The 11,562-nt window shown below is 38.1% G+C and overlaps 1 pseudogene; it reads left to right on the forward strand.

Annotated features, from left to right (window-relative positions):
• The first annotated feature begins 9,441 nt into the window (after positions 1-9,441).
• Positions 9,442-10,224, forward strand: LOC150036863 (uncharacterized; annotated as a pseudogene).
• The last annotated feature ends 1,338 nt before the right edge of the window (positions 10,225-11,562 follow it).

Below are 11,562 nucleotides of genomic sequence, written 5' to 3' on the forward strand. Positions count from 1 at the left end.
GTTATTATACGTTCAATTGTCTATCTTTGTAGCTAACGCAGGAAGCGGACGCATACGCAGAAGCCAGGCTATCGCAAAGACGGCCACATGCGGAGAATTTCTCCATCGCAAAGGCGAACACATACGTTCGACGCATGGATGTTGCAGCCATCAACTGCATGCGTCCATCACATAGAAGTTGCGGTCGTCAAGCGAAATGCGGCCATCGCATAAAAGTTGTAGTCATCAAGCGAATGCGTTGATCGCATAAGTGTTGCAGCTACAGAAGAATAACCATAATAAAGGGATGATCGCAAGGTTGGTAGAACCTAATGGTACATCAGAAACCAATCACGAATGCATATATTGAGAGTATCAAAAAGGTGATGTTGACATCCCACCTACCATGCCGCGAGTAGCAGAGACTCAGAAAAGGACCATCGTACCGCGAATGTCAGAATCAAAGCAGGTCCATTAATATTACCGGTGATTCAGCTCTATAAATAGAGGCCGGTGAGCAGAATTTCATTTCATCCAAGGTTCTTCGCCCGAGGCTCGCCTTAGGGCGAATCCTTGTGATCCAGACGAAAGCTTGAGAGTTCTTCATCTTCTTCATCCATTCCGAGTGATGACCGGAGCCTTCGCCGGAGTTAGATCTCGAGAGAGTCAGCTCTACCACCCTTCCATGGCACCACCAGAAGCCTTGACACACATCTGCTGGAAGCAAGACATTACTTCTAGCTCGCCTTTCCATTTCTCTTCTTTTCTTTTATTGTATTGTATTACATTTTGGCTTAAGAAATTAATACATTTTGTGATCAATGCATTTCTGTATTTTCCTTCGACTCCATCTCCATCTTCATTTACTTAGCATCTTTAACTTTCATTGCATCACTTAGTGAGACTGTTAGAGTATCGCATATTTAATCATGTGGCATAGGAATATGAAGTATGTAGCAAACCATCAGGAGGTGTGCGTTGTGTGAGTGTTGTGAGAAAACCTTATTTGCTTAGTGTGAAGTTGTAGCAATGCTTGTCTATGAGTAAAGTCAGCAACAACCAACTGCCCAGGAGGGTAAGTGGTTGGTCACATTAAGCAATATAAGCAAGTGTTCACTAGAGATAGGAATAATCTTACGTCAGCCAAGCTTATGTGGTTACCATGTCTTATGAGCACGTCATTCATCATTTAGGCATTCTTGAGAGAGTAGTCTAAAAACTAGATCTAAGACTCGTGAGAGGAGATCGGATCGCATAAGCAAGAATGGGAAACTTAGAGATAAGCTCCGTTTGCTATTACACAGCGTATACACCCTACGGAGAGGATGATGCATGCGTCCAAGAAGTAGGATACGGTGGTATGTGGTCATCTTGTTTATGTATGGGAGTACATGAGCAGGAATAGAGACTTAAGAATAAGGCCTCTCGACACTTCGCATATACATCGCATGCGTCTTAGAATTAGGCACAAGAGTATGTAACATGATCGCATAGCTTACGTTGGTTGAGGTTGCCCTTGCAGTCAATCTTAAGGGTTGCAATGAAGACATCCTCACATTTTATCTATTTTTCCATGCATTTTACTACTCGTCAACAGTTGTCGTGTCTCTACCTCTCATTCATTCTTCCGCTGCTTTGTCTATTAGTTAGAAGTATGAGTAGTTTATAACTTAAAACCCCTCATCATTCTTTTATTCATCTGCCACAAACACATCATCGCATGCATTTAGCTACAAGTCCCTGAGTTCAACCTCGGATCACCGGAGAAACTTGCTTTCTCGTTATACTTGGCAAGAGCGCAAGAAAACTTGTGACAGGAACGTATGGTCATCGCATACATTTGTAATCGCATATTGCATAGTCCAACACATGACCACCGACGCATGAGAACTAACGCATAACTTAAGACATGTATCGCATAATTGCGTTCACCACCTTAATTTTAATCATCAGTAGGCACCGGGCACGTCGTCTCAATTGTGGCAATGGAAGGAATCCAGTTGACTTTACAAAAGAAATTTCTTATTTTACAAGATGTATTTGTAGTTATTGAGTTGAAAAAGAACTTAATTTTTGTAAAGTGATTGTTACAGTGTAAATATACTCTTGAATTTAATGTGAATAAAGTGTTTATTCATAAATATGGAGTTGAGAGTTGTACAGCAAAACTGAAAAGTAACTTGTATGTGCTAAGGCCATTAGCATTAAGTTCCCTCCATAACATAGAGAAGTTTAAAACTATCGTAACTCAAAATAAACGGCAACGAGTTTCTCCAAAAGAAAATGCCCAACTTTGGAACCTTCGATTAGGACAGATCAATCTCAATAGGATTGAGAGGTTGGTGAAGAATGGCTTTCTAAGTGAGTTAGAGGAAAATTCTTTACCGGTGTGCGAATCTTGCCTTGAGGGTAAGATGAATAAAAGACCTTTTACTCAAAAAGGTTATCGATCCAAAGAATCTCTAGATTTAGTGCATTATGACCTCTGTGCTCCTATGAATGTACGAGCCAGGGGAGGTTATGAATATTTTATCAGTTTTACCGATGATTACTCTAGGTATGGGTATGTTTATTTGATGCAACAGAAGTTTAAATCCTTTGAAAAGTTCAGAGAGTTCAAGGTTGAAGTTGAAAATGCATTGGATAGACGGATTAAGTCACTTCGATCGGATCGAGGTGGAGAGTTTTTGGATTTGCGATTCAAAGTTTATTTGATAGAACATGGAATTTCCCAACTCTCAGCGTCGGATACACCTCAGCAGAATGGTGTAGTGGAAAGGAGAAATAGAACTTTGTTGGACATGGTTTGGTCGATGATGAGTTATGCTTCCTTACCGGACTCGTTTTGGGGTTTTGTAGTGGAGACTGCAGTGTATATACTCAATTGTGTTCCTTCCAAGAGTGTTGTGAGAACACCTCTGGAGTTGTGGAACGGGCGTAAAGCTAGTTTACGTCACTTCCGCATATGAGGTTGCCCAACACATGTGCTTAAGGCTAATCCAAAGAAATTGGAACCATGGTCAAGGTTATGCCTCTTTGTAAGTTACCCTAAAGGTACACGAGAAGGTTACTTTTATGATCCGTCGGAAAACAGAGTGTTTGTTTCTACAAATGCTACTTTCCTAGAGAATGATCATATTAGGGAGCACAGCCCACGTAGTAAGGTCGTCTTACGTGAGTTTTCCAACGAAACTACTAAAACTTCAATAAGAGTTATTGAAGGGTCTGCTTCATCATCAAGAGTTGTTGATGATAGTTAATCTCGTAGGTCGGTTCCACCTCAAGAGTTGGGAAGGTTGTGAACCCACCTGTTCGCTATCTGGGTTTCACGGAAATCCTTACTATGGTAGTCGATGGCGACGTTGAGGATTCGTTGTCATATCAGAAGGCAATGGAGAATGTTGACTGGGATAAATGGGTGAAAGCCATGGATCTCGAGATGGAGTCGATGAACTTCAACTCAGTCTAGGATCTTATAGACCAGCCTGATTGGATAATACCTATAAGTTGAAAATGGATCTACGAGCAGAAACGGGGTGCCAATGAGAAGGTACAAACCTTCAAGGCTCGACTTTTGACAAACAGTTATACCGAGGTGGAAGGAGTCGACTATGAGGAGACTTTCTCGCCTATTGCCATGTTAAAGTCGATACAAATCCTCCTGTCTATTGTCGCTTATTATGATTATGAGATTTGGAAAATAGACGTCAAGACGGCCTTTCTGAATGACAATCTTGAGGAGACCATTTATATGGTGCAGCATAAGGGGATTCATTGCCCAAGGTCAAGAGCAAAAAGTTTGCAAACTGAATCGGTCCATTTATAGGCTGAAATAGGCGTTTCAATCTTGGAATATTCGGTTTGATACTACGATCAAATCGTACAGCTTTGACCAAAACGTTGATAAGCCTTGTGTCTATAAGAAGATCGTCAACAATTCAGTAGTTTTCCTAGTGTTGTATGTAGACGATATCCTACTCATTGGGAATGATGTAGGACTACTGACTGCAGTTAAGAACTGGCTAGTGACCCAATTCCAAATGAAAGATTTGGGAGAGGCTCAGTTTATTCTGGGTATACAGATCTTTCAAGATCGTAAGAACAAAGTGCTAGCGTTGTCTCAGGCACCGTACATTGACAAGATGTTGCTCAAGTATTCGATGCAGAACTTCAAAAGGGGCCTACTGCTGTTCAGGCATGGAGTTACACTGTCTAAGGAAATGTGTCCTAAGACGCCTCAAGAGGTTGAGAAGATGAGACAGGTCCCATTTTCATCTTCCGTTGGCAGTTTGATGTATGCGATGCTTTATACTATACCAGACATCTGCTATGTTGTGGGAATATTCAGTAGGTATCAGTCTAACCTAGGCCAGGGTCACTGGACCGCAGTTAAGAACATCCTCAAGTATCTTCGTAGAATGAGGGACTACATGCTCGTGTATGGAACTAGGGATTTGATCCTTAGTGAATACACATATTTTGACTTTCAGACTGATAGGGACTCTAGGAAGTCCACTTTAGGGTCAATTTTTACTTTTAACAAAGGAGTAGTAGTGTGGCGAAGCATTAAGCAGGGGTGCATCGCCGACTCCACCATGGAAGCCGAGTACGTAACAGCTTGTGAAGCTACTAAGGAGGTCATTTGGCTCAGGAAGTTCCTAACGGACTTGGAAGTTGTTCCAGACATGTCTAGGCCCATCGCTCTCTATTATGACAATAATGGTGCTGTGGCGAACGCCAAGGAACCTAGGAATCACAAGCGCGACAAACACATAGAGCGTAAGTATCATCTCATCCGCAAGATAGTGCATCGAGGGGACGTGATAGTCACGAAGATCACTTCGGAGCACAACGTTGCTGACTCATTTACGAAGGCTCTCACGACTACAGTTTTTTAGGGTCACCTTCAAAGCATGGGTCTACGGAACCGCCCATGACTGGACTAAGGCAAGTGGGAGATATTTTTGTACTAGGCCTTGGTGCCCCAGTTTATTGTTTTGTACTAGTTGTATGTACACCCTACCCTCTTTAGGACAAGTGGGAAATTGTTGGGGATGATGCCCTAAACTCTCGTGTCCTGTAGTTTGTAAACACAATTTTGAACAAACGCTTGTGATGTATAATATATGATATTTTCTTCACTCTTGTATATGAGCATTGGTTGTTTTATTTGCTTTACCACAAAACAATAAATTAAGATCCCTAGTTGTCGTTTGTAACTAAGCATGTATGTGGAGACATACAGGTAGATCATGTCTTAAGTGATAACTAAAATAGTCTGTAGTATATGAATGTAGGAGGGAAACCATATCCTGGTAACGCTACGGATGCAGCCCGCTTTGTAGAATAGTTACAAGTGTCGTGACTTGCTATAAATGGTCTGATCCTTATCATTCATGTGAGACATGCGAGGAGGGCGTCCTATACAAAGAGTTTGTATAAGATTGGACCATGAAGTGTTATAGTCTCATTATATAACGTTATTCATGACAGAGACTTCACTTCACTAGGATGACCATAGGTAACATGACCTCAATCCTGAGTAGTTGGGAACTCCTGACTTTAAGGGCGGTTCTTTGATTTGCATGGGGTGCGAATGGCCAGATCGCCGACTCAAACCTACCACTTTGGGGATTCGTCTGATTTGAGAGCTAGGAACTCAGCTACACAAGATGGAATTCACTTCTTCCCCGAAGCAGGTATAAGTAGATAGATTTCTCCCTTAAGAGCTAATTCCTGGACTTGAACGATGTGATGCCACACTGTTGGGGATGGTGCCCTAAAGTCTCGTGTCCTGTAGTTTGTAAACACATTTTGTACGAATGCTTGTGATGTATAATATATGATATTTTCTTCACTACTTGACTTTGCACATTGGATGTTTTATTTGCTTTATCACAAACCAATAAACTAAAATCCCTAGTTGTCATTATGTAACTTAAACATGTATGTGGTGACATACAAGTGGATCATGTCTTAACTGATAACCAAAATGGTATGTAGTATATGGATATAGGAGGAAAACCTTATCTTAGTAACACTACAGATGAGGCCCGCTTTTTGGAATAGTTATAAGTGTTATCACTTGCTACAGATGGTCTGATTCTGAGATTAAAACGATTGTTTGCATCAAAAGAAGGCGCTTCTGACATGAGATGGCATAAAGATAAGCGAGTTGAAACGGATGATGTATTGCGACATCCACCTGATGCAGAAAGGTGGAAAAATTTTGATCGTGAATTTTCTCATTTCGCTTTAGGTCTACGAGAAATGTTCGTTTGGGATTAGTTTCAGATGTGTTCCGTTCGTTTGGAAATATGATTACTTCTTATAGTATATGGCATGTGGTGATAACTCCTTATAATTTTCCCCCTTGGAAATGCATGAAGGAAACAAACTTCTTCATATTTTTGCTCATACCTGGTCCAAAATCTCCTGGAAAGGAAATTGATGTTTATTTGCATCGTTGATTGAAGAGTTGAAAGAGTTATGGATAATTGGTGTACGAATTTATAATTCTGTTACTGGTGAGTTTTTTCAACTATATGCCACCTTATTATGGACTATTAATGACTTCCCTACGCACACTGGCCTATCTGGGTGGAGTACAAAAGGTTATCAAGCATGTCCAATATGCAAAGAAGATAATTCATCCTTAAGGATAAGACGAAAAATATCATTTATGGGACATCGACGTTATCTTCCAGATAATCATAGTTGGTACTGAAGTAGGTAACATGATGGAAAAGTTAAACGTAGACCTCCTCTAGTCGTAATGAATGGAGAAGAAATCTTACAACAAATAAACACGTTGAACTTTTTTGTGCTTAGCAAACATCCATCGAAGCAAGATAAAAAAAGAAAACAAATTCTAAACTGGACTAAGAAAAGTATTTTTTTCCAACTTCCATATTGGTTCAGACTATTGTTACGACATAAATTGGATGTAATGCATATTGAAAAAAACATATGTGACAATTTGGTGGGCACATTGTTAAATATTGAAGGAAAGACAAAGGATACAATAAACGCTTGATTAGACTTACAAGATTTGAAGATAAAAAAAGACCTACACCTGATACAGTTCGATAACAGATTTGTAAAACCACATGCAGCATACACATTAACTAATAGTGAACGGATTTCGTTTCGTAAGTATTTGAAATCGGTGAAATTTCCTGATAGATTCGTGTCTAACATATCACAATGTGTGAATGATAAAGATGGAAAAATATCAGGGCTGAAAACACACGACTGTCATGCGTTGCTTCCTCTCTATTGGTATTCGAGCATATCTACCGAAAAACTTATCCACTGTTATTGAATTGTGTACATTCTTTCGCGACTTATATGCAAAAACAATATGTGTAAGTGATTTGAACAGACTACAAGCAGACATTATAGTCATACTTTGTAAGTTGGAGAAAATATTCTCATCTGCCTTCTTCAATGTAATGGTACACCTTGCAGTTCATCTACCATATGAAACTAAAGTGGTGTGTCCAGTTAGTTACAATTGGATGTATCCTATTGAAAGAGGTTTACGAACATTAAAACAATTTGTACAGAACAAAGCATGTCCTGAGGGGTCTATAGCGGAAGCATATGCAATGAATGAATCATGAAACTTCTGCTTGCGATATCCAAGTGGGATTGAAATGAGATTCAACAGAGATGAACGAAATGATGATAACATTCCCGATCATGAGATATTTAGTGAATTTGAATTATTTATGCAGAAAGTACGACCATTAGGGGCGTCAACTTTACAGACGCTATCAGCGGAGGAAAAAAGTATCGCACATTGGTACATTCTCAACAATTGTAAAGAAATAACATATTATCACAAGTACGTTTCAAACTTCATAAATTTCTAAGTTCTATGATAAATCCTTTGATATAACTTTCAAATGATCAATTTTCTAGGCAACACTTAAGGTTAATTCATTGTGAAGCTCAAAACGCCTCTGACTTATATATAAGACATCAACACAAATTTTCCGATTGTTTCAGATCTCAGGTATACATAGTATTGGAAATTGAGAGATGATTCATTTTTTATAGTCATTTTTAATGTATAATTAATTATCAAGTTCTACAATAGCACGAGAGAGAAGATATCTCCGATGATTTCTTTTCACTTGCAATGGGACCTTCATCTGAGGTGCGCTCTTACAATGGATGAATTGTTAATGGGGTACGATTTCACATTGTAGAGCATGATAATCGTCAAGCTACACAAAATAGTGGAGTCCTAATGACTGGGGAGATCAGTGGGAACGAATGTGTAGATAAGAATTTCTACGGTGTTGTAGACGAAGTATTAGATTTCCAATATGCAAACAGAAAACGTGTTTTTTTGTTCAAGTGTAGATGGTTTGACATGGATAACAACAAAAGTAATAGGACACATGTGGATTTAGGATACAAATCGATCAATACATCATGCTTTTGGTATGTTGATGAGCCTTTCATCTTTGCTATCCAAGCACAACAAGTCTTTTACATTGATGACATAAAATATGGTAGCAATTGAAAAGTTGTTCAAGTAGTCCAAAATAAGTGAATATGGGATGTACCAGAAGTGGAGGATGTTGAAAATGCACAACTAGATTTACTAAAAATTGTCGGTGAAGTCCGAGTGGATGAAACCATTGAGGAGGTTACTTTATGCAGAGTTGACGTTGATTCTATAGTTGTGGAAAGACAAATTATTCGACATGGCGATGATGACTTCATAAATGATGATGAAGAACAATTATCTTCCAATAACAGCTCAAGTGTTGATGAATAATTTGATTTAGATGACGATAATGAGTAATCATGTATCTACTCAATTCTCTTTCTCTGTTTACACGTATTTCATATTAATTTAATACTGTTTTCTCTTTTTTATGTTTGTATAGATACGATGTCGACCCCTAATAGGCAATAGGAGGCTGATGAAGAATTTCAAGAGTAGGAGATATATCTAGGCAACACGGGATCTTCTGCGGATGACACTTCATGTTAGTATATTTGAAATATATTCTGTTAACTAAAATACATCCTAAACTGTTTAAAATTTTTTATTCCTCATATAGTAACTCAGCATCCACCCGGAGGAAACACGAGCATTCACAGAACATCGAGTTGGAAAAATACGTCCAAACACATGGCAGAATTACAATCGTGATAAATGAGGGGGAGACGAAGCCGATTTCTCAACATTCGATACGATTTAGAAGATTGGTGTCACCATGAGATCTGTATTTCTAGTACGATATCGTACTTTTGCTGAGGTTTCAAACGAGTTTATAGAATTGGCTAAGAGTCAATTGTTGGTAAGTTATAAGTTTATTTTTTTAGAGTCAATTGTAGACTAAGATTCATTAACATCATATATGCTAATTCTTCATTTATTCTTTTGTAGCCTCATTTCGTACTTGATCTATCCAGTTTAACCATTTTATAGAACATCAAATGCAAAACTCCTTCAAAGAATTTAGAGCAGATTTGCACAGACATTACAGGAAATGTGGAGATCCCGAGCAAGCACGTACCAACTTGCCTAATTGGCTTAAAAATAGAATAGAAGATTGGTATTTTTTGTGTGACCACTTCAAGAGTGAAGCATTCCAGGTTAGAATACTTTAGGGTGCGTATCATTTACTGCATTTACTATTATAGAATATTTGTTTTTTTATTTTTTTGTCGAAATGTAGGAAATGTCAGAGACGAACAGGAAGAATAGAGAGAAATTACCGTTCGACCACATAGGCGGATCGAAGTCGTTCCTACAAATTCAAGTAGAGTTGCAGGAAAAGGAAGGTCGAGAAATAGGACGTGTAGACCTATTTAGGGAAACACACTCTAAAGGTGGCAAGTCCGTGAACTAGGCAGCTGAAAATGCACATGTAACATTTTTTTGTTTTACTTTCGTATTGTTTTTCATTTCTAACTTCAGTCGCTCGTACTTACACATTTAATTAATATGTCTAGAATCAAATGTTAGAATTACAATCAAACCCCACTCCAAAAGGTTTTCAACCCCTAATATGGGATAAAATATGTGAGACAGTTTTGGGTAGACGATCCCGATATTCAAAAGGCCTAGGTTGAGACCTTAAACCTAAGTCATGAAGGGGTAGCAGCTCATCAAGTTCGTCATCTACTCAAGGAACGGAGAGGGAGATGGGGGAATTGAGAGCCAATTTTGAACAGTCTCAGTCAAGGATTAAGGAACTTGAAGATGTTCAGAAATAAATGAAAGAGGATCATGCAAGTCAAATTGAAGAAATGAAAAAAATGATTGAAGACGTGATACGATCCCGTCTAATTAGGTATGATTACTTCATTATTTAGTTGTCTAATATGTTGCTATTCTACAGTTATGGTAGCAAAGTAGTTATGTCTTAGTAGCTTTATGATAAAGAATGGTTGGCTATCCTACAATTATGGTAGCTAAACAACTAGATTTTGATGTGCTTTTTGTCGTTTTGTCGTTTTTTTGTGTTTATGAATGTTTATGAAGTTTGAATGTATTGTGGGGGTGGGTAGAGTTCGATTATAATCGTTTTGGAGTTGAATTTGTAGGTTTTTGTGTGTTTTTTGATGTTTATGAGAAGTTTCATGTTTGTCGTGGGAGGTGGGTAGAGTTTGATTATACTCGTTTTGCTCGTTTTGTCGTTGAACTTGAAATTTTTGTGTGTTTATGAATGTTTATGAAGTTTGAATGTGTTGTGTGGGGTGGGTCGAGATTGGTTTGAATTGTTTTGGGGATAAAGTTTGAGTTGTATGTGTGTTCGTTCTTGTTTATGAAGTTTGAATATGTTGTAGGGGTGCATAGAGTTCGGTTATAATCGTTTTGGAGTTGAATTTGTAGGGTTTTGTGTGTGTGTTTTTTTATGTTTAAGAGGTTTCATGTTTTGTCATGGGGGGTAGGTAGAGTTTGATTATACTCGTTTTGCATGTTTTGTCGTTGAACTTGGAGTTTTTGTGTGTTTATGAAGTTTGAATGTATTGTGTGTGTGTGTGTGTGTGGGGGGGGGGGGGGGGGTTTGAGATTGGTTTACATTATTTTGGGGAGAAAGTTTGAGTTTTATGTTCTTGTTTATGATTTTGGTTTAGATTGTTTATTTATGAAGTTGGGTTGAACGATTATGACATTTGTGGATGTTTTTGTTTCTGAAGTTTGAACATGTTGTGGATGTTTAAAGATTATGACATTGAATGTTTTTTTTTTTATTGTAGAATGTTGTTCGGAGATGAGGTTGGACAATTGTTCAAGATGTTGTGTTCCAGACGTTGTTTTATTTTCTGTATTTATTGACGTTGTTTTCATTTTATTTCTTCCATGTATTTCTGAAAACAAATTTCTTTTATTTAGTATCAACTTTGTTTTATTATAGGATATGGTAACTTTTCATTTATTTTTTATAGTATGGATTTCGTTTTATTTGTTTTATTTATTATGTGAATTTGTTTGAGTTGGCTAATGATGCTTTACAGGTTATTCAGATCAAATTAAAAAAATTTAAAAGCCAATATTCACTAATGAAGGAACTCCCCACAAATATTTTGACGCGTTGAAAATTCCCGTAA

Source organism: Benincasa hispida, chromosome 4, assembly GCF_027475165.1.
Source record: "Benincasa hispida cultivar pf3 chromosome 4, pf3_genome.v1.1, whole genome shotgun sequence".
Taxonomy (NCBI): Eukaryota; Viridiplantae; Streptophyta; class Magnoliopsida; order Cucurbitales; family Cucurbitaceae; genus Benincasa; species Benincasa hispida.